Source organism: Zootoca vivipara, chromosome 7, assembly GCF_963506605.1.
Source record: "Zootoca vivipara chromosome 7, rZooViv1.1, whole genome shotgun sequence".
In the NCBI taxonomy this organism is placed as follows: Eukaryota; Metazoa; Chordata; class Lepidosauria; order Squamata; family Lacertidae; genus Zootoca; species Zootoca vivipara.
The window spans coordinates 59,259,139-59,283,928 of NC_083282.1; positions in this window are offsets into that span (position 1 = coordinate 59,259,139).

The following is a 24,790-nucleotide window of genomic DNA, read 5'->3' on the forward strand; positions in this document are numbered from 1 at the left end:
AGAGCAAGTATTTTAAAACTTGAATTGTTTAGCTGATGAGTGTCTAATACCTGAGGAGTAGAGGTGGTTTATAAACTTATTTGCTTTCCCAGTTCCTTGTGTATCTGCAACCAGAAAACAAGATACTTCCACAGTGGCAACTCAGGTAGGGAAGCCACACCCTATGTGGGACTAACATTGGGCTGATGCAGCAGCAATTTCCTTTGAGATCTGCCATGGTCCAGAGACTGACAAGCACCATAGCAAGGGGAAATAACTTTGTCCATCTATACTAATTGTCCTGCCCTAGCTTGACTCAAAGCTCCCGGGGAAGGCTGGGTTGAAGCAGTGGCTCTTACAGTATTGGAAGGGCAGGGTGATGTCCAATAGAGCCATGTCTATTTGGCCAATTGAGCCATGTCTGTTCAGGACCCTGTGAAAAAATCCCAGGACAAGGCCCTGTTTCGACAATTCTTCGTCAGCAATGTTTTAATGGTCAGAGTGTACCAAGAATGTTTGCCTTGTTCAGGACCCTGGACAAGTCACTGTGGCAGGTTCTGGCTAACATTCGCTCAAAGGATAGTTGTTGTGTCCATAGCTAATCTAGACCTGGGGTTAACCCTCTTCCTTCTGAGAACGTGCCTGTTTCTTAAAAGGCCTAGGCTTGATTCTGCAGCTGCTGTCTCCTGTAGTGTGGAAGTGGTGACAACTGCATTGGTAGGGTGCCCTCAGACTTGGAGTGAGGTAAAGCCCCACCCTCTGCAAGTAATTTCTTTAAAATATTGAAATGCATCAATACCTACATCTCTGGATAGGCTTGCCTAAACAAAAATGTTTCAAGCCGCTACCAAAAAGAGTACAGCAAATGTGCCAACAAACCGTGAGTTTGAAAGTGTAGGTGCTGCCATACCAAAAGATCAAGTATATATAAAAAACACCTCTGCACGTGCTTATTGGTTCCCTTTATTTTTATTGCAATGAATGATAGTCCTGACACTATTTTTCTAGAAAAAGAGGTACCAGAATTGACTACGAATGCCTCCTTTGTTCTCTTATACTGGTAATGGCACCCATCTGAGAGGAGCCGGAACTGAGTTCCAGCCAGTTCATGCTGACCCTGGAAAACGTATCAAGAAACCTGGCTACTACTACTTTCTCACTAGATGTTCTCACCTGGCCAGAAGAATAAATGGTAAAAAAATGAACTCAGCAGGAAGAATCACACAGCAGGAGAAAATTGTTTTAAAATCCAATTGTCACACACCACTAGCTGAGGTATTTTTTCCAGCTCTAGGATAATGTCATCCCTTTCTTCAAATGAGCTGAAACTAATTAATGACCTTGATTAAATTATCTTCTGCCTCAGAGCCGCTGGAGTTTTTCTGAGATACAAAACACACATTCTAACTGACCCGGGTGAACAGGTAGACCTTTCTAGTTGAGGTTTCTCCCAATTGCTCCTCTCTTCATCCCCCACATCCTAGAAATTCTATAACTGAAGCATTTGAAATGATTTATACGGCTTATGACGGTAATAGTGTTTACATAATGCTCTGGCAGTGTTCAAAGTATTCCATATTCATTGTCTCATTACAACATTCCTGTAAGGTAGATCACTATTTTCCCCCCAAATTCAAACAAGGAGCTTAGGCCAGGCTTCCTGAACCTTGGCCCTCCAGATGTTTTTGGCCTACAACTCCCATGTTCCCTAGCTAGCAGGACCAGTGGTCAGGGATGCTGGGAATTGTAGTCTCAAAACACCTGGAGGGCCGAGGTTGAGGAAGCCTGGCTTAGGCAGAGGGTATAGTTGCTTCCTTGAGGTCATCTTATGAGTTCAAGGCTGCTGTGGAATTTGCAAATCACATTTCACATTCTTAGCTACTGCATTATAATAGCTTTTAAGAAACACAACAAAATTGTTATGGCTATGTGGAGATGCAGTGATGTGGTGAATATGTATTAGCCCATCAGTTAGGACAGATAATTTATGGGCTAATAGATGATCAAATGGCCAACTTCCTTACCCTAGATCGGGGTGAAGAACTGAATCCAGTCAGCAGGATTCAGAACTGATCCACCCTCCACAGGCCACTTTTTCCCTTTTTTTTTTTACAGGTGGGCAAACCTGTTCACCAGTCAATCACCTGACATCATAAAAATAGAGCTTAAGGGTGAGTCATGACCATCAGCCAAGACTAGTTAATCAGTTGGCCCATCAGTAAGAGCTGGCTTCTACTTATCTCACAGTAGAACAAGATGCTTTAATAAACATGCTTAGAGGGAATCTACAACAAAAATGAGGAAGGAAGGATAAAGTTATACCATATATATACACATAACACATAATTTTTTCTGATAGTTAGTTTGAAAATTAGCTTTAGGGGCACCCTTCTTTGCTTCCTTAATGATGTGCAACATAATAGCCTCAACTGTAATAAAGACGAATTACTTTTTCATAAAATAATGAAACTCCAGTAAACATTCAAGGTTTATCGCTTAATTTATCCCCCAGCACATCCAGTGAGGGTTTTTTTTTTAATTCTCCTTTTTTAATATTCCTAGTCATTAGATTTCAATAACTAACTCGGTAGCTACGTGCGTCTCATTTCCCTGGACAAGCAAAATAGGCTGTAACTTCTTCTCAGTTTGAGTACTAATGCTGTAATTTAGAACTTCTGTCAAGATGAAAGATCTTCCAGGGGATTTACCGAAGACCCATAGCAACACTTGAGCACAGGGCTGGATAATGAAGTTTTCATTATTAAATAAAGATATTTTAGGAATGTCATAACCCATAAATCCATTCTCCTAGAATATATCACTACATTAGTTTGTTTATTTCAAACTCTGAGACGCCTGCCCCCACCCCTTAATATTTAGCTACTCCTTTGCACTCTCTGAAGTTGCCATGGAGATGATTTCAAGTGTCTCTTTTGGCAGCCCTGATGCTGAAATCTGATTGGATGGAAAACCCTAAATGCCTGTCAAGGAAGGCAGGGCAACCAACTCCTTTGTTGGCAGACATTCTAAGGCCCTGCAATTTAATGTTACCTTAAGGAAATGCTAATGTGAATCATAGAGGTTGGAAAGCTGAAGAATTATGAAGAGAGGTTCCCCCCCTCCCCTTCAAAGTGAATTTAGTGCTGCTGAATGGTACCAGATTGGGTGCCCTGGGGCTCAACTCTTCCATTAATTTACAAGGCACGTAGGCTGTCAGAAGCCACAAGAAAAATCCCCCATCTACCACCACACACTGAATGCTGCTACCTATGATGTGTTCCTGTGTTATGATTGTGTCCTTGGATAGCATGATTTGGGAGCAGCTGCATACAGGCAGACTGGAGAAAACAAATGTCAAAGCAGAGTCATTCTGGAACCAAATTTCCCAAATAATCAGTGACTTCGTTATTATGGAGTTTGAATAGAGTTCTTTAGCAGCTGGGACCATAAGAAATGGTCTATAGCAGTCTATCCAGGTAGGCAGGAAGGAGGAAGAAATGTGACTGATCTGTTGCATTCCCAAAAAGAAGAAGAAAAGGCATTGACTGCTGAATTTGGGGTAACTGGCTACATAAAGGGTATGTGTACATCCAAATCCCACAGGTACTCCAGATGGCAGAAGTGGGCACAGACTTGCATTGCACTAAAATGCTAATTTAGAAATAATTACTATTAGAAATGCAATACATAGTGGGAAATCCTGTGACCAGCTGATCACTCTACCAGGCTGAGACCCTACCTGCCCGCAGACTGCCTTGACAGAGTGGTGCATGCTCTAGTTTTCTCCCGCTTGGACTACTGCAATGTGCTCTATGTGGGGCTACCTTTGAAGGTGACCCGGAAACGACAATTAATCCAGAATGCAGCAGCTAGACCAGTGACTAAGAGTGGCCATCAATACCATATAACACCAGTCCTGAAAAACCTGCATTGGCTCCCAGTATTATTATTACTATTTGTGTGCCTGCTCAGTCTGCTGTCCAGAGGGTTGGTGGACATCCTCAAGAGCCCTGCTCCCCCTTCTGATGGTTCTTTATTGTTCAACTGGAGTTAAACAGGACTTCCCTTCAAATAGAAGGCTCATTCAAATAGAAGACCAACAGCCCTTCAAATAGAAGACAGTCCCCTGCATAATAGGGCATGTGATCACCCTACCACTAGCCTTGCTTCCGATGTTTCATGTGCCACTGGCCCCCACCCCCTCAATGAACATTCAGTGTGGCACCTGCAAGGGGGCAGCTGGATTGGTTCTGGCACCACTTCTGTCCTCATTGACTTAAAAATGTTTCTTAATTAATTTTAAAATGGGGACAGTGGGATGCCTACAAGATGTAACGGGAACCCTGCAGTCCATTACAACTGGTGGTAAGATGTAACGGGAACCCTGCAGTCCATTACAACTGGTGGTAGTGTTGATCAGAATCAGCTAAGGCTGCTGTCATTCTTTGCGTAATTCTAAACCCCATCCCAAAGACTGAAATCCACGTGTAGGACAGTGCTTTGCACAATGATCAGGTATAAATGACCCCCATGACGATTAAATCCAGTCAAAGGTGACTATGGGGTGCAGCATTCATCTAACTTTAGGCTGAGGGAGCCAGCATTTGTCCACAGACTGCTTTCCGAGTCATGTGGCCAACATGACTAAACCACTTCTGGCTCAATGGGACACCATGACAAGTGCCAGCACGCATGGAAACAATGTCTACCTTTCCGCCGCAGCAGTACCTAGGTATACTGGGTGCTAGACTGCACATGCCTGTATGAGACTAAATCCCATGAAAGGCAATGGGGCTTGCTTGCATAAGTAGGCACAACTTTCATAGATGGAGTAGTAGATTGAAACTATGACAACCTTAGGAAAAGCCTTTCTGTGTGTTGATTAATTGAGGAGAAGAGAAGGGCAATGTCAAAGGAATAATTCCAACTCTGGGGTGGGGACCTATTTCAGCCTAAGGGTTGCATTCCCTGGTGAGGAATTTTCTGGGGGCTGTATTCCAGTGGTAGGTAAGTCCAGAGCCAAAAGTGAGCAATAAATATGTCTCCAACCTTTGTACAGCAGGCTACATTCTAGCCCTACAAAAGTCAGAGGGGTCCCCATCCAGATCTCCCCATCCATCATCCAGCCCAGCAAGAGGCATTATCACAGTGCAAGGATTCAGTCTAGCTAGGCAAAAGCACTTGAGGAAGGTAGTGTTTGATGTTTTACTATGTTTTTATATATGTTTTAAGTTGCCCAGAGTGGCAGGGGAATCCCAGAAAATTATTTTTATTATTCTGGAGCAGAGCCAGTGAGGTGTGTGGCTTGGGGACTATCAGATACAGAAATCTGGAGGGGCACATTCAGCCCCAGGATCTGAGACTCCTCCTGCCTGTTCTAGATCCTTCATTGTGTCTTGCCTTGACTGATTGCTACCGTGAGAGGATCTGACAAGGGAGGGGAAATGGAGCCAACAAGTGAGGGCTTCATATATCCCTTTGTCTTCTCCACTCTGCCTGCCAGTGCTATGGAGGCATGTGTAGAGTGGCATGTAATACATGCAACTTTCTGTTAAACTAGCAAATCTCTGGAATGGGTATCATTATTTTTTCATACCTTATACATTATTTGAACAAATTGTTTGTATTTCCTTTTCTGAGCATTCTTGGATAGGACAGGTTAAAAAAATCAAATAAGTTAAATGCAAACTGAAATAAGGAAAAGTAGCAGGCTGGAGCCTGTGCGGGAGCTTATGCAACCACTCCTGGCTTCCACCCCCTCTGCAGCCAGGTGCTGTTGCTCCAACACTACACTGTCCTTCTTCCTGTATCTTTCATTCATGTATCTGCCATTCTCCTAAAAAAAAAATTTCAATATTAGGAATGGGCTCCGATCTGGCAAATAGACTGGATTCCAAACAAATGGATCTCTTGCAGTTATTGAAGTCCAGTGGTATCCTGGCTATTAAAGTAGGCAAAGGAGCTGAGGCAGTCTGCACATGCTAGATTTGGTGAGTACTGGATTGCTTGTGACATCAAAATTATATTTTACCGCATACTGCATTCATGCCCAGAAGGAGATATCAGACTGAGGAGGAGAATTCTGAAATGCATCACTTTGGAGGACCAGCAGGAGGGAAATATTTTTGAATAGTCCCCTGTTCAGAAAATATATGTGGCATAGAAGTGGGAGGGAAGGAGGAGTTGATCCCTAAACTACATTAGAATTGCTCACTGGAGCACCACAAGGTTTCATGCCTCAAATCTGGAGGACTACAGAGATGGTATTGGCACTTGCCTCCTGTGCTCCACCCACCAATTGCTCCAAGAGAGCACCTACATCTCAAACCCACACACTGGTTCTATGAAGAGATTGTTTGACAATCCTCCCCCCTGCCCCGCCCCCACACAAACAATATGAAATGCCTCTCTTCCAGAAGACATCTGAAGGCAGCCCTGTTTAGGGAGGCTTTTAATGTTTAATAGATTATTTTATTTTATTTTTCTATTGGAAGCTGCCCAGAGTAGCTGGGGAAACCCATCCAGATGGACAGGGTATAAATAAATTATTATTATTATTATTATTATTATTATTATTATTATTATTATTATTATTATCATCATCATCATCATCATCATAGTGTGTGTGTGTGTGTGTGTGTGTGTATACACACAGTTGGATTTATGCCTTGTTCTCCCAGCAGCAAAGGAAAAGCAACACAAACTACACAAATGGGAGTAACAACAGAAGTATATTTGCAATGACAACATATTGAGGCACTTGTGATCTGCATGGTCTTTCTTGGGTCCGAACAGATGTGGTATTTACCTCTTAGAAGGTGTGGGCTTTTGAAATCAGAAAGCTTCTGTCATTTATTTGCTTTCACAAGAAGGACAAAAGTGAGTTTTCTACAATAGATATCTCAGTTCTGGAATTAAATTAGATGCAGTGTGGCCCAACATAGGATGGCGCTTAAAATGCCAGATCGAGTCTGGGTGGCGACAAATCCCCAGCTAGCAACTTTAAGTTTGCTGTGTGATCTTGGGGCTGCAGTTATCTCTTGACCTAGCCTACCTTATCAGATTGTTGTGAGGACAAAGTGCATTGCATTGAGCTCACTGGAGAAAGTCAGAATATAAATATAACAAATAAAATCAACGGATAGTAGTGATATGCAAGCATCACCTAATGCTTCTGTTATTGCAGTCATGCACAGCAGGAGGAGCTGGTGATCAATATCAGTTTCATGACCTGGATGCTACTAATGCTAAACTGACTGTGGAGGACTGAGAAAACGGATAAAATGCAAGAACTATGTGTACATTTGTTACATTTGCAGGCAGAAGGAAGGCTGTTCCCTTGAAAGATTACAGAGATTTTTTGTGGAATAGAAATACATGGCAAGTGGGAGGGAGAGAGAGAAGGAGAAGGAGAGGGATGTGCAGCTGACATCTGTGAAGTCATCCATTGCCTCCCCCAAAACATCTGGGGAAGAAAATTATGAATTGCACTTCTAAAAAGAGAGACGAGGACGTTCGCTCATCATTAGTACTGTATATTTATTTTTAGAGTGGAAAACAAACTGCAAACACTATCAGCCCTTCCATTAATTGAAAATAAATTTTCCTCACCCAGCACTAAACAAATGGAAAAGTTTGGCAAGATAGTGTTAATGCTGCCTGTAATAGTTTGCTAAGATTAACTAATTTATATAAAAAAACTCATTTGAAGATAGTTAATGGATTCTGCATTTCTACAAAGCATTAGGAAGACAATATTTATCTGAACTTCAGGGGCTTGCACTGCTTACTACTCAATTAGTTGTGATTCAATTCACTGAAGAAAAATGGTCATTTCATTAGCACAAAGAAATAACCATTGGCCAAAAAAATATATTTCCTGCAATTGCTATGGCAACTGGGATAACACTGTGCTGAGCTTGGAATTTTAATTCTGCCTGGATTTGTAATTGTGACCATGTTGGATCATACTTGAATGACTGCCTGATGTTGGAAAATGACTGGGTGAGGGTGAACAAACTGAGAGTAAATCCAGAAAAGATGAAGCTGTTCATAGTAGGTCATCAACTGTTCCAAGGGGAATCTACAGAGATATAAATGGGACTTCCATTTGGGACTTCTATGCTTGTCCTTCAGAGTGGTGGGGCTTATCCTACTGTGGTGACAGTAGAACAGCTGGCTGGCAGTTGCCACCCCCACCTCCACTCCTCAATGTCATTTGGGAAGATTGTGGAGGGGAAACCACAGTTTCCTTATCCCACTAAAAAGTAGCAGATGCTGGAGGAGGTTATGTTATGTTGCATCTGACATTTCCTACTACCGTATTGTGCAGAGCATGGAATTGCTATGTCTGGGGTATGGTAGATAAATAATATGGTGGCTACTAGGTGAAAAGAGCTGAGGATCTCTACACCCTCCTTCACAGACAGCAGGAAAGGTAAGGCAAAAGGAAAAACACCACCCCTCATGAATGGGAGTGTAAAGATCTGCCAGGGCTTTCCTAGCCTGCTGTGAAGTCCAACACACCTGCCCTTTTATGATCTACCCAACCAGGAGCCAGGGCTGGGAAGCAGGTTAGTAGGAAGTCTCACATACAAGGCCTTCTGCTTTGTTAGTCCAGTGGACAGGGCAGGGACCAGCTGCAACCATGGGGCCATAGTGAAATGAATGAACCAACCAACAAATGAATGAACAAGAATGAGAATGAAAATGAATGAGAACACAAGTGAGCAAAAGAGAGGGAGGGGGAGAAAGAAGAAGAGGAGGACTGCAGAAACCCCTTCTCCAGAAGCTGCCTGGGGAAAAGCCCTACATCCATGCTAAGGGTCAATCCTGCTTGACACAACTCTATAAGCCAGTGCCCGTGTGCCTTTAACAACTAGATGTGAATCCTAAGTCTTAAAGTAAGTTCTTTTCAGCTACTTAAGGCTCCCCCTTTTCTGTATGCCCCACACCACTTCAGTGGCAGCCTCCATAGGCCCAGGGCAGTTCAAGTAAGTATGCCAGGTGAAGGAGGGGCTGGAGAAGGTTAATAAGGGTCTATTGCAGGCATCCCCAAACTTCGGCCCTCCAGATGTTTTGGACGTGTACATTCTGAATGCTTTTGACTGTCATAAATTTTATTTGCAATTGAACTTAACACAGTGAAAGCAATGGAACCTGGGGCTTCTGATGTCTCCACACACACACAAACACACACACACAAACACACAAACACACACACACACACACAAAATACCCTACCGGCAGCAACAAAACAAGTATGCCTATAATGATGAAATAACAAAGCAATTGTTAGTTGCATGAACGAATAATGGAATTCTTTAAAAAAGAAAGGAAATAGAATTCTAGAGAGGACATTGCTCAGGAATCTGTTTTCTCCATTCTGCCTCCCTGAATTCTAGGTCTCACCCTTCTCAGAAAGAAGATTAATTGTGGCAAAACTTTTGTATCTGCAGAAGGGCACAGGATGAACGGTTGCAGAAGGAGAAAATATCTCAGGCATGGTAAAGTAAGGTAGGGTTTGCCAACCATTTGGGTCCATGGGCACACTTCTAAACTAAAGAAAGTGTTGTGAATCTCTCGCATACCACCACCACCAGCAGCAGCAGCAGCAGCATTAAAATACTTTAAATACTGCCTTTCATTTTGAGGACAAATGCCAAGGTGGTTCACAAATAAAAAAGCCCAAAGCAAAATGACAAGGATGAAACCAATTGTAAAAAGAAAGCTACATAGTACAACAATTTCATCAAAACAATATAACACCCGTAAACAAGGTAATTAAAACAGAAGAAAGGTTAAAACAATTAAACAGGAGGTTCAAGTTAGGACACCACGGGAATGCTTGTCGAAACAGGTATGTTTTCAAGAGCAAAAGGAATGCCAATACTGATGAGACCCCTTGCATTTCAGCAAGGAGAGCATTCCACCATACTTGTGTCACCAGTGAGAAAGCCTAGCACACTGGGGGTAGCTAACACATTCAGTTATGGCTTGGATGATGAACATGTAACTAACATGTTCCCTTTGGTGTAAATGAGAACCAACCACCAATATTCCAGTTTGGGACCAACTCATTCTAGCAATAATTACTTCATTAATCTTCTCAGCATCCTGGGGAGGTAGATGTTGTTATCCAATTTTTCAAATGGCATAGCAGTCTTGTTACAGATTGAAAAATGACTGTTCAAAGGATCTGCCACCACACAGACATTCTCTGCAAATTTTATAATGCAGTGTTTTTCACTGTCAACCCTTTAGAAGCTGGGGATCAAGATGTGAGAGCCTTGGCACAGGGCAAGATTTTATATAGTGAGGTTAGTAACAGCTTCATCTCTCTTCCTCATAAATTTAATCAATTTTTTCTCAATTACTCACTGGCCAAATTGCCTCTCTTTTGGTCTCAAAGTGGGGGGGAAATACCACACAGGTGGGTTTTTTTATATATAAAAAAAGCATTTTCTTTAATTCTTGTTACATTTCAGACCTCAGTGCCAGCCTTTAGAGAGGAGCCACCAGTCTTCTACTATGCATTTCACTCATGCTAGATCCTTGATTCAAAAGATAGTTTAGATATCTCAGACTGAAATTCAGTAGCCTGTGATGTGGCACACCATAGCCACATCAGGGTCTCATTTCTACTTTATCTGTCAGTGAATGAAGAGACCTGGTGGCTTCTCATCTTTTAAATTTCACAATGATTATAGTAACTGGCTATACCGGTAGTAACTTGTCAGCACCTTAGCCCTGTTCAGTACTTGATGACTGCAATATCAAGTGGTTGCTTGCATGTGTGAATGACCCATCACAAATAATGGGGGAGAAATTTGATCCATTGCACATTTAAAGCTGAACCTACCTAATTCACACTTTCTGAAACAATACACAAAACTGAAATCCAGTCACCCTTTGAAATGTCCTTCTCTGAATTCTGCAGTGCATCTTTCCGAGCAATAAATGTCTATATTAGGGGGAACTGTACACAAAAATGCATATAGTTGTGAAAATAACTGGCACAATGCATTATGCATTATCTTTGGGAACATTATTTGCCCAAATATCTATATTATGTGAAATAAACACTAGAGGGGCAAACCTATGGCAAGATCTGCTAAGATGAACAGTTTAGGATGCAGCAGATCCAAGTTCAGCCAGCGTAAAGTCCCCAACCCCAACTCAACCAAAGAGACACCAGTGTAACTTGCTCATCCTGGCTCAGCTAAAGCTCAATGAGCCAAGGCTGCTCTAAGTCCCTAAAAGGGACATTCCAGAAGTGGGACCAGAGAGAGGGGACTTAGGCTGAATCCTAAACACATTCAGCTTGGTCACATGACTTGGCAACCCAGTTTGGCAACACTTGGGCAAAAAAAATGAAAGGCACAAATACAGGATGGGTGACACCTGGCTTGAGAGCAGTACATGTGAAAAGGATCTAGGAGTCTTGGTAGACCACAAACTTGACATGAGTCAACAGTGTGATGCAGCAGCTAAAAAAGCCAATGCAATTCTGGGCTGCATCAATAGGAGTATAGCATCTAGATCAAGGGAAGTAATAGCACCACTGTATTCCGCTCTGGTCAGACCTCACCTGGAGTACTGTGTGTCCAGTTCTGGGCACTACAGTTCAAGAAGGATACTGACAAGCTGGAACGTGTCCCGAGGAGGGCAACCAAAATGGTCAAAGGCCTGGAAACAATGCCTTATGAGGAATGGCTTAGGGAGCCGGGTATGTTTAGCCTGGAGAAGAGAAGATTAAGGGGTGATATGATAGCCATTTTCAAATATATAAAAGGATGTCATATGGAAGAGGGTGAAAGGTTGTTTTCTGCTGCTCCAGAGAAGCGGACACGGAGCAATGGATTCAAGCTACAAGAAAGAAGATTCTACCTAAACATTAGGAAGAACTTCCTGACAGTAAGAGCTGTTCGGCAGTGGAATTTGCTGCCAAGGAGTGTGGTGGAGTCTCCTTCTTTGGAGGTCTTTAAGCAGAGGCTTGACAGCCATCTGTCCATAGCTGCCAAGTTTTCCCTTTTCTCGCGAGGAAGCCTATTCAGCATAAGGGGAAATCCCTTTAAAAAAGGGGATAACTTGGCAGCTATGCATCTGTCAAGAATGCTTTGATGGTGTTTCCTGCTTGGCAGGGGGTTGGACTGGATGGCCCTTGTGGTCTCTTCCAACTCTATGATTCTAGTTTAAGACACTATTTTAACAGCTTGTTTTCCCTCAACCATGTTTAGGTAGAAAAGCAGCAGCCCCACCAAACAAGGTTTGGATCTGGTGTAACTTTATGTCGGCTTAATTTACTCTGTATGAAGGTCCTCTGCTTTCCCCACAATTCAAGGTCATGTGTGTATTTCCCTGCTTTGTTTGATTGCTGTATTTATGTTATGTACCTGATCGCTTTATTGTACCACTGTTTATTTGTTGTATTTTATCTTAAACTTAAAGGTGTTATTCAAGTAACACTTGGTAAATAATAATACTGAACAATGATCAGTGATCCTTTCCAGCATGAGCTTAAATTAGGCCTGAATTGGAGGGACATAATTACAAGCTGCACCACAAGAGAAAAAGGGGGCTGGAATAATTTCATGGCAATGTGTTGTTATAAAATTAAAAACTCACCCTGAAGCTGCTTAAACTCACCTTTATACACACATAGGGTATACTCTTTGGTAAATATGTTTAGGATTGAAGTGTAAATCACTTCTCAATTCATTTTTGAAACTTACTATACGGTTATATCTAAACCTGCAATGGGTATATAGAGTGAAGAATTTTGCTACATTCCATTAGCTCTGCTGGGTTCAATGGAATAAATGCAGCAAACAATTCACTAGCAGATAAGGGTAATGAGAGACCCTGCAGGGGATGGAAATCTTAGGAATGCAGAGAATGGGCAGCAGTTTGCAGTTATTGGTTAAATGAGCTGCTGATGCAATTCCAAGCACTTACTGTTAACTAAGCATTTGAGTCTTTATCATATTATATATTTTAGCCAGCTTCCTTCTTCTGTGGAGTGTTTTTTGCCAGCAGTTCTAGCTTAGTGTCTGAAGTGCCAACAGAGCTGTTAGTTTGAGCAAATTGTTTTCGGTGACAACCTTTAGATTAAGATCATTTCAGACTTCCAGTCAGGAACACACACAGACACACACACACACTTTGACCTTGGTCTGCCCAAGATAAAGCCAAAGAAGAGATAAAGAAAAAGAGGCTATTTAGAATGGAATGAAAAGCAAGATCTAGATAAATATCAGCATTAAGAGTTTGCTTTCCTGCATGATTTTATACACCTTCTTACTTTATCTCTAAATGAAGCCCCTGCCCCAATGCTAACCTTACCTTACATGGGAGTTCCTCCATTTTATTTATTTATTATTTATTAAATTTATATACCACCCTTCAACTGAAGATCACAGGGCAGTTTACAATATAAAAACACACACACACAAAATACATAACATAGTAACAAAGAAAAACAATACTCCTCCGTCAGTTTAAAATGCCATAGAATGTTTAATTACCCAAATGGTCTGAGAGAAGAGGAATGTTTTTGCCTGGCACCTAAATATATGTAATGAAGGCGCCCGGTGAGCCTCCCTGCAAAAAGCATTCCACAAATGGAGAGCCACCAAAGGAAAGGTCCGTTCCTGTGTTGCTGCCCTCCAAACCTCTCACAGAATAGGCACACAAATGGCCTCAGATGATAATCACAGGGTCAGGGTCAGCTCAAATGGGGAGAGGCAGTTCCTTGAGGTATTGCAATTTTCACATCAACTATTTGGGTTCCCCTTTTTCTGAATTTTTCCCCAGCTCTACAATATCATTTTTGAGGCAAGGTCATCAGAATATTATATGGTATATTAGTATGGTATATTAGTATTCCAAGCACAGTCTCACCATAGATTTGTAAGTAAGAATGTGCTATACATCTGGTGCATTCACTTCTTTCCTCTGCAATGCTGGCACAGTAGTGTCTAGAATTAGATATCAATATAGGCAAATGACTAACACAGCTGTCATCCAGCAGTACCTAGAGGCTTTGACCTTGAGCAGTATTAGCTCTTGCGACCCAGGTGGCGCTGTGGTTAAACCACTGAGCCTAGGGCTTGCTGATCAGAAGGTCAGCGGTTCGAATCCCTGTGACGGGGTGAGCTCCCGTTGCTTGGTCCCAGTTCCTGCCAACCTAGCAGTTCGAAAGCACGTCAAAATGCAAGTAGATAAATAGGAACCGCTACAGCGGGAAGGTAAACGGCGTTTCCATGTACTGCTCTGGTTTGCCAGAAGTGGCTTTGTCATGCTGGCCACATGACCTGGAAGCTATACGCCGGCTCCCTTGGCCAATAATGCTAGATGAGCGCGCAACCCCAGAGTCGGCCACGACTGGACCTAATGGTCAGGGGTCCCTTTACCTTTACTTTACCACTGCTGCTGACTTATTACTTAGCAGAGGTGATGGTGAGGAGAGGCCACCTTGTGCCACAGAGATCACAGCCTGCATTGTGACTGCATGCTACCATATATATATGTTTGATTCACAATTGTATTGCATTATTGGACCTGTATTTCTAGAGAACAGATGCTTGTTACACAGGTCTTTGCAAGCTAGTGAGGATCATCAGGCAGTGGCTAGCCATGAGGGCAGGATCCAGCCCCTGCTTTGTAGGCCATAATATGCACAGTTTAAATGTGTCTGGACGAGTCTGGAATTTGTATGTGGGTGTGTTTGATATACACAGTCAAATTGGCAATCACAGTTTGTCAACCAATGTTCCCAATTCCATTTGGCAAGGCTTGGAGATTCATTGCACAAGCGAAGCAAACTGAAGTTCATTAGATGAAACCACTTTTTCATATTCTTCTTTGGAAGCAAAGAAAAAGAAGTCTAACTAGACACTTCCAGTTCTGTTACAGTGGTATTGGTTTGCTTTTACACTATATACTGTACTATATAAATATGCAGGCAGAAACTTGCCTTGGTGGATGTTGTTTAATTCAAAATTGCTCAAATGCTATATATTGGGGGCTGTTGTCAAGGTGGCTTGCAAGTTGTTCTTGGAAGCTATTTTTTATTTGATGTCTTTCATTAGTTTTAATTAAAACACTGGAGGCATTTTGGGTTTTGTTTCCTAAAACGATTGCAGTAGTATTAGTGCTTCAGAACTACCAAGGTTGGGAGCCGAAATTCAGTGTGTATCAAAATGAGTCTCAACACACACAATAAGAGTCGGTATAATATTAGAGTCAATTTTTTTATTCTGATTCCGATATTGTAACCTTAGGTCTATATAATGTGAAGCAGATAATTAAGGCAGCAGCTCTAAACACACCTGCATTAAAATGAATCGCTTTGAAACTGAAGGTGAGGACTTAAGGCGGGGGTGGAGAACCTGGACTACAAGACTGTGACTACTGAGAATGCTGGCTGGGAATGATGGAAGATGTGCTTCCAATAACATCTGAAGGACCACAGGTTTCCCATCCCTGGTTTAAAGCATCTTGGATTCTGAAAGTAAATATATAGCAGCACAGTCCTAAGCATATCTATTCAGAAGTCCCATTGTGTTCATTGGGGTTTACTCTCAGTTATAGGATCGCTGTCTAAGTTCCTGTTCTGCCACTGATATTCCATCATCAATCATCCAAGTGATGAAGACTATGAAGTGTTCTCTTAGAAAGTCTGGATCCACTTTGTAAATTTGCATACTGGCAGGTATGTATGGGTTATCTCCAATTCTCTTCTTGCTCAAAAAAATGGTTGTGAAGTCAGCATAACAGTGTCCACAACTACACTGATAAGGAGCAAGTGGAGAAAAGGCAACATAGATTCTTCTGTAAGAGTTGGAACACGTGGTTCCCTTCTCGGAGCTGTTATTAGTGTAGGAACCAAGGAAAGACCATGTAGCAGGAGGAAATGAAGCATACTTTAGGGCAGGTATCCCCAAACTGCAGCCCTCCAGATGTTTTGGGACTACAATTCCCATGATCCCTAGCTAACAGGACCAGTGGTCAGGGATGATGGGAACTGTAGTCCAAAACATCTGGAGGGGTGAAGTTTGGGGATGCCTGCTTTAGGGCATGGCTGACCAATGTCTGAGCTAAAGCTCCCACCTTCCTTGACTATTCACCATGCTGGCTGGGGCAGATGAGAGCTGGAGTGAAACCACATCTGGAGGCACACACGTCAGCCACCCCTACTTTAAGGTCATCACATACTTTGTGTGCAGGAGGCCCCGGTTTCCCAGTTCAGAGGACTTGAAATGCCAGGGCTCTTGGGGGTCCCTTCCAGCCCAAATACACCACATAGTAGGCTAGATGTACCAATGCCCTGATTCAGTATGTAGGGCAGTTTCGTATAATCCGAATATATGAAGATAATATTGGCTATGGAAATATATCCACAACGAATGTGGATAAAGCCTGAGAGGAGGGCATGGACTTGCCTTGACAGAGAAATCACAATTGCATCTGTCATAGGGATCAGCATGGCACAAGATTTAGGGAGGGGAATGGCACACGAAGCAGGAGTTGAGAAAGAGGAACAAAAGACACAAAAGTGGGAATAGAAGAAAGGAAGAAATCAGCATAGGGTGAGTCAATCGACAAACCGTCACTATAAAGCAACCCACTATTTACATCTCCTAGCCTTACCCCCACCCCAGCATTTGAAATATAAGGGTTGCCTATTTTTATCCCAGCCTTAAAAAATAGACCCTCAAGGTGGCTCACAATAGTTTAAGTACAACAAAATCAAACCATTCAGAATAACCTTTAAAAGACAAAAAAATAAAAATAAAAAAATAGAGCTAAGCAGTAGCAGCACAACAGAGAGACCAAATTGCACTTGTAGCAGTATCCATGTGAAGCTCCCTATGTACTCAAGAAATGCAAAATAAATGTTAAGTACCATTATTACTGAGGTAGCAATTATTGTTGAACTTTTTGTTTGCAGATGACAGTAAAACTCTTGATTTTAAAATGCCATAATGGCTGAAGAAGGCAGCTTGCCAGAGGCTTTCTCTATTATATTTCAGTGCAATAAGCAGCAAGGGGAAGCAAACACTCACATTTAGAAAGTGTTGCAGTGAAATGGTGGCAGAGCCCGTCTCCCGCTCTTCGGTAACTGCAGGAGGGGTCCACAGAAACCTCTCTCACCACCACCAAATTTGAGTTTTGCCTCAAGTCAAATAAAGTTTCAACAGATATTTGGCAGCTGCTCCAGTCATGCAGCTACTAGCCACTCGTTCCATAATCTAGTCACTCCGTCAAATGCTTTTGACAAGCTGGATCTTGAGAAAACGTAGAATCAACAACATTCACATATGTATTCCCGTAAGCTTTCAGCAATGGATTCTGTACTGCCACCAATGCTAGCTTGGTGAATGTTAGAAATGATACTAAGTTTCTTTCTGCAGCAGTGGTGATCTGTTGCAACAGGAGCAACAAAGACTAACAATCCTTATGCCATTAATAAATGTGCTAGTCTTTAAAGTACCAGCAGACACTGTGTTGTATTTATTCTGCCACAGTTTGGGACTGGTATTTGTGCGTTGATTCAAGACATCCTAGCTGCATTGTAGGGTTTCTAGTCTAAAACTGATGGCAGAGCCCATTGTGCAGTGCAACTGCAATAGTAAGATTCACATGTGAGACTGTCTGGAACTGATGGAAAATTGAACATGGGGTATAATGGTAAATCTGAGAGCTAGTAGTACTTGCAATCACACTGTGATATAATTATACATGTGATGATGATGATGATGATGCTATTAACTATTAGCAGCAGCAGTGGCAGCAGCATTAAAAACAGAAGCCACATCAGACACTAACCCAACTGCATTTGTAAGATTAATAAGGAAGAATAATAATAATGTAATGCTGAAGTGTCCATTTTTACCTTCAAGGAAGCTACAATAATATAGCAATAAATAATACAGAAGGTGGAACTGAGAAGATTTCTGAGCACAATATACATTAGTTGGGCAGTGAAACATCTTTTCAATAGTTAGGAATAAATCTTAAATCTTTAACATCTTTTGCAGTCTCAATTTATTGGCATCATAAAATATTACATGGTATGAACAGTGGTGCAAGGGTGCAGGTTCCTAATTTCCTGTCTGTTTTGAGAAGCTGGCTGTGGCTTAGCATTTGTGGATTTGGGGGGTGCTGGCTTTTGAATTAGATTTTTTGTGAAAATTCACATACAAATTCTGATCAAATAGTGGCCCCAGCATATTTCCAAAGCATGGTCTGGAAATTCTGGTGACTATACCAAAATCTGCCACTTATTATATTGGTCATGTGCAGGAATGGATGAGAAATCTGATTCAGTACACATTTAAATGCAAATCTATTTAGCTTCCACTTTCCAAAACAATGTGCAAACTGAAACACAGATATCCTTCAATATTTGCACTTATCTGAATTTTGCGATGCAAATCTAACCCACAATGTTTACAACAATGCATATTTCAGGGTGAAGTGTGCACAAAAATGAGTATATTAAGAAAAATAACTTACAAATATATCTATTAGGGAGGAAATGCAAAAATGTGTACATTAGTAAAAACTGCATATCTCAGGAATTTTCATGAGGATTTTTTCCCCTTTAAAAATCCACAAATCACTGTCAAAATTTATCACTGCTAAAATGTGGAGAACAGACTTTCAGGTGGAAAAAAATGAGAAATGGGGAAAATCAAAATGGACAGTTTCTTCTATTCCTAGTCATGTGCAAAATTTGCATGGACTGAACCAAGCCCTAACTGCCCACCCCTAAGCACTGTTGTCTCACTCAAGGTATGGAAGATATCTAAATTTAGGATGTCAAGTAACTCATTTTTAGTACTATTTGGACCTGTCCCTGCATTTCTGCCTCCACTCTCCCTTTAGCCATCCCAGTCCATAGCTTCCCTAACCTTGATTTTTCAGTTTCAATTTTCTCCCCGATCCAATAGTAGCATAGACTCAGGGCTCTCCCTTGAAGGCTGATTCTCTATCTCCAAGTGGTGAGTGGAATTCTATTGCCATTTCTCTTAGCAGCCTCTCGCCCCAGGCTCTAACACATACATCCTCAACTTCCTTTTGCTCGACAGTTGTACTAGGGAAAAAAGTTGATAAAAGCAGTTCTAAGCCTTTGAAGATAATTCATACATTGGTTAACAGCTGCAATAAAAGGAGCAAAAATTACAGCACAGCTCCCGGCACCTAACATTAAAGACCATTGCATTTTATAAAGCCAATAAATCAAACATTCTTAGACTACAACTTCTGGTTAAAATCAAGATAATTGGTGCATCACCCATTCTCAGAATGACAGCAAAAGATGGGCCATTGAAAGAATTATGATTTGCAGAACCTGTACTTTTAAAAAAAAAACCCAAACTAAGCAAATATGTGTAACTTCCTCAGGCTCAATATATTAGGTACTGCTCCTGTCCAAGCAAGATTTTCTGAAATTTGTCATTGCTAGAGCTCTCCTGTTCTCACAGCAGGTGATGTTTCAGGATGGGATAAGAGAAAATCAAGCTGTGTTAGTTTAATGTAAACTTAAGTCTCATCCAGCCTAGCAAAGAAATTATCAGGTCACTTAATCCCCTGTGCAGGACAGACTATGGGCAGATTCAGGAATCAGTGTGAGTTACGTTTAGAGAAGGACAAGACCTTTGTCAGCTGGTCTACAAGAGTAGTTTAGTCAGGTGACTGCCCAACTGCAAATGAGGTACCAACTGAAGCCTAGAAGTGAACCAGATCTGCCTTTTCAGCAATAGCAAGGGTGCAGCTTGATGTGGCTGTGAATTCTCTCTACTCCAGGTAGTCTCGATGGCAGATTCTCTCAGTTGTTCTCAAGTGCTTTTTCTCCACTCAAGTCACTGTGTCAACTGAGTGAATGAATGAATGAATGATTAGGAGCTCAGTGCAAAGCTATCGTGAAACAGCATAACATTCACTTAAATAAACTAAAGGTGCTCTCAGACATGCTAAGGCAGCCCAGAAAACTCATGTTGTTATCAGATGCAGAATGTTTGGACAGTTCTTTCCAAACCCAGCATAGAAATGAAGTTACTTCTGCATTGGCCAGAGGTCACATAATCACACATCCAGTGGAACAGTTCAGCTGCACCATTATGAAACTTTTCTGTTACCTGGATTTTATGGTCAGCTGCTGAGGCCCTGCTCTCTGGTTTGTCAGTAAGAGGTTGATGGTTACCAGTGGCAGGGCCCCACACATAGCAAATTCTCTCCCCCAGGACATATGAGTCACTTCGTCTTTGGAAGCTTTTAAAATAAATAAATAAATAAATAAATAAATAAATAAATAAATAAATAAATAAATAAATAAATTCTGGTGGTATTAACTGGTATTGTTCTATTTGTGAGGTGTAATGTGGTTTTAATTGTATGGTTATTTTGTTATGTTTCATGACTATTATTACTGTATATTTACAAAATCTTACATCATCTTGAAAGATTTGACAGGGCCCTCCAAGCCAGCCTGTAAACCAGATAAGAAATAATTAGTTGCAGCAAATACCATGAAGCTGGCTTAGACAATTAGCTTAGCTGGGCAGAAGTTTTGATTTATGTGGCAAACCCTTTCATATTAAAGGGTTGCTAGGGATGTAACTCCCAGCACAGGGAGCACAGAGAGAATTTAACCATAAACCTGATGTGTGATAGATACCGGTAGTAACCTGTCAGCAGATTACTGATAAAGAAGGGAGTGGTTGTGATGAAAGAAAGTAACCAGCTGGAAGTCTGTAAAATACTGTGCTTATCTCTGTTGTATAAAAGGGATTTTTTAAAATGTGGGACTATAACGCAAACAATTACATTCTGATATAATAAATACTCAAGGCCTCAACCATTTTCAGATTACAGCTGCAATAAAGGTATGCAAATTTAATTACTGTTTCCGATCATAAAGCTCTGGGTATTCAAACTCTGGTTACTCTGTGCAGTCACCTCATCTCAGAGGGACAAAAGGCAAGCTCATGGAGACCAGTCAAAACAGCTACATTATCATGGAGCTTCCTCAAACAGAGGCCTCATCTTCCCTATACATTTAAAGCCCCTGAAGCAATCATTGCTTATGCCAATGAATCCTGGGTACTGTGGTTTGTGAAGCACTGCAAGCTGTTAAGACATCACTTTTCCTCTCACAGAGCTAAAATTTTCATAGAGCCTCAACAGTTAATCCCTCCCCCCACTGAACTCTGGGATTGTAGCTCTGTGAGGAGAAGAAGAATAGTTTAATTATTGATTATAATGCAATGAATACAATCATATAAGATTAGTGTGAGGGGTTTGGGCAGACACATTAAAATTGACTTATGCTCCTGCTCTTCTCATCATTTTTGGGGCCGAAGTAAAAGGTTTTATGGTATTTTTGGCAGTAACATAGCCTTTGTTGAACCTCAAAAGGAAGGATGTTTCACAACCAGGTTAATTCAGAATGTGCTCACGTGGCCACTTCAACTCCCTACCAGTTCTGTTCCCTGCACCTTCCTACCACAGGAGTAGTGGATGCTGTGAGTGGGGTGAGTGGGGCACTGTCCCGTCAACCTCACTCTGCCCCCGGCCACTCCCCACTTGTTTGCCTTCATGCTTACAACCAGTCTAGGCGATGGCACTGCCTGTCAGCTTCCTCCTCCTTAATCTCATTGTTCAGAAGTGGATTTGGAAAGCACAACTATTTCGGTCACACTGGCAACTGAGCCTCCAGGGCACTGCAGGGGGTACCAAAACTATGATTTAGAATAGAGCCTGAGAGGTGGGAGGGCACTGGTTTTTGCTGTTGCACAGGGCACCGCTAAAATTTGAGAAACCAAGGCCCACCACTTCAGCCTTGTAAAACTCAGCAGGGAGAGGGATGGGAGTAGAAGAGGGAGTAGAATTAGTTGACTCTGCTGGTAATTGACTTTGGGTCTGCCTGCTGTTGGCACTCCCACCTTCTGCCCTACCAGTCCCAATGGTAGGTGTGGGGTGTGGATCAAAAGGAGTTTTCTTAATGTAGCCATGGATGCCAGAGTTCACTCCTCCTCCGTGATATGTTCAGGTGGCTGGTACAATTGAAGGTGCCTTTGAGGCTGTACAATGGCTGTGGCATCCTACTGCTGTAGGCTTTAAAAACGGAAAACAAGCTCTCTGAATTGGAATGTATTGCTGGCTTTCTCCAGAAGTGGCCTCAACCAACCAGTTCTTAAGGAGAGGACTGTGATTAGAGCAGTTCATCAAAGACATTATTTTAAAAAGTGTTATAATGGTGACATAACATTCAAAGTGGGGTGGGTCACTTCAATCATGTGGACTGGTTTTATTAGTCTTCCTGTCATTGTTATTGTGGTTTTATAAGGTGCAGCAGATTCCCTTCAACCATAACCAAATTGCCAACATGATAAGTCAAAACTTTTATTCTCTTCTTTTTTTTTTCTGAAGATTTGTCCACAGACCAAAAGAGGAAGATGGAAAATGATTTCCCAATACTGTGCAAACCACTTCATTTAAATTCCATATGTTGCTCCGAAAATCAATGATACGGCAAAAGAAAAAATCAGATTGTTAGAGCGAATCTTGTTTTATACCTGTTTTGTTTAATAATAAGGCTTTATTAATGCACTTGATTTAACCAAGTGATCCAACCACTAAACTGTGTTTATAGTGTGATACTAAATAACATCAAACACGCTTCATGGTGAGCTACCTTAATTGAGTTCATAAAATGTGCTCTGACTTCATTACGATTTGTAAATTGCTTAGATGCACATGATGCAACGATAACCAAATATTTTCCCTAATCATTTGAAATAAATATAGCCTATGTGGTTCATTTCAAAAGAGAGTTAGCTCGGCTGCATTTTCTAGGTCATTTAGTTCCTCGCCTTTTGGGTTACCAGGGTGTGAAGGAGATTTCAATATATTTTAAGGAGCTTGTTGCACATGACTCACAAACGGTATGCTTTTGGACTTGGGAATGGGGTGAAATAGCTCATAGAAAGACTGAGGGACCCTGTAAGCCTTCTTGTAGTTTGTGGGCCTAAAAGGAAAAAAAAGAAATAATATTGGTGGGGGAAGCAAAGCCTTCCCTTATTCTATACAGGTAAGCTGCAGAAACACTGGTGGCAGGCAGGTGACTCTACCCCACATCAGCTATTTCTGGCAGGTTGGTTAAAGCATACCAGGCTTACCAGAAATGCATAATACTGCAGCAGCTGCTGTTTTTGTAATATTTGTGTGTTCAGACCCAGAGACCCAGACCCAGAGACCAGAGTCAAACACACATTTGACTCAAATTTTAGTTTTGGTTTCTGGCAGAATTTAGGCCATAACTTTATTGATTACAGAAAAGTGAGTGGTTGCATAGGCTCTGGTTTGACTATCTCCCTACACCGTTGCAGGTAGCATTGACCCAGAGTTCTATCATAGGTCAGCCAAGGGTGAACACCTGAGATAGGTAAAAAGCCCGGGAACAGACTCTGTTCACTCCCCAGCTGCTCCCCTGGACTCAGGCATGGGCACAACCCCCTCACAGGAGTTGACCAAACCAAGTTGAGTCCCTGGATTCCTTTAACGGAATACCCTTCACATAGGGATGGCGAGACTGTTCTTCCATCCCTATCACATGAACCAGTGCCTATCCGCAACCTTACAAGTTGTGACGATATGCCATGCAGCAGGCAAAACCCAAATGGCAACAGTCAATCAGCCAAGTGGGGGAAATTCCTGCCGTGCCCCTGTCCCAATTACAGTCGACACACAACGGCATAGCAAGGTCAATCGCAAAATGCCCTAAAAGTAGGGAGAGGTGGGCGGGTGTCCCAAAGCACAAGCCGAAAGAGGAAGCTCTGGGTCACGTGCACAAAGTACTCAAAGCATCCTGGGTGAGGAAGAAGGGTGAAAAAACTTCTCACGCCTTTGTGTTGCCATGCGAGAAGGATGGGAAGCTCCTGCGTTTTATTTCACCATGACAGTGGTGATATGTTGTCACACACATTTACACCCTAAACTCCGTATTCTGATAGGCGATTTTTGCCTCCGCCCCTGGTCTGTGCCCTCAGCAGGGGCCAGTTTCACCAACCCCTAGGTATATCTCTGGGCATGAGCTCCAGGACAAGAATTTCAAGGGAGAAACATACAAGTATAGCCCCTCCTAAATGTGTCATGCAAAAAACACTGCCAAAAAGCCATCTCCAAAAACTGCTCGAGAGGCAAAATGGGGTTGGTGATTTACCAGAGGCCTGTATAAAAAAATAGGGACTGTCCCTAGAATATCAGGGGACATTGGGGGCTTATTAGATGGTATTCTATTATCCAGAGACATTAATAAGTCTCTTTTCTTCCAAAGTGGCAGGTCTCACTAGAGCCCTCTGGTCAGTTGTTACTATTGATCCTAGCTTATGAGAGAAGTCATTAACTACTGGTAACGATTGTTGGCTAAAAGGATTACCACTTAAAACCATGAGAATCAATGGGAAAATCTTTTGGCTAAAGGTTCCATTGATAACTTAAGACTCTCAACACTCTATGGCATTGTTCTCTTCCTTAGCACCTGGCATTTTTCTTTTTAATTGCCCAGTGGAATTAAAACTTCAGAAACAACTTAATTACTAGATTTATGCTTCACAAAAGGTTCCATTCTAATTATAGGTTGCCTTTTTAAAAACAATCTAATTGCAAATAATTGAATCTGAAGAACATTTTAACATTATAGTTAGAAACAAGGAGTTTGGATGAAGGATGCAAGTTTATTCCATTGCTTTGTGTTGGAGAATGGATGATAACATATTATATAAAAAGAATACATTGGCTC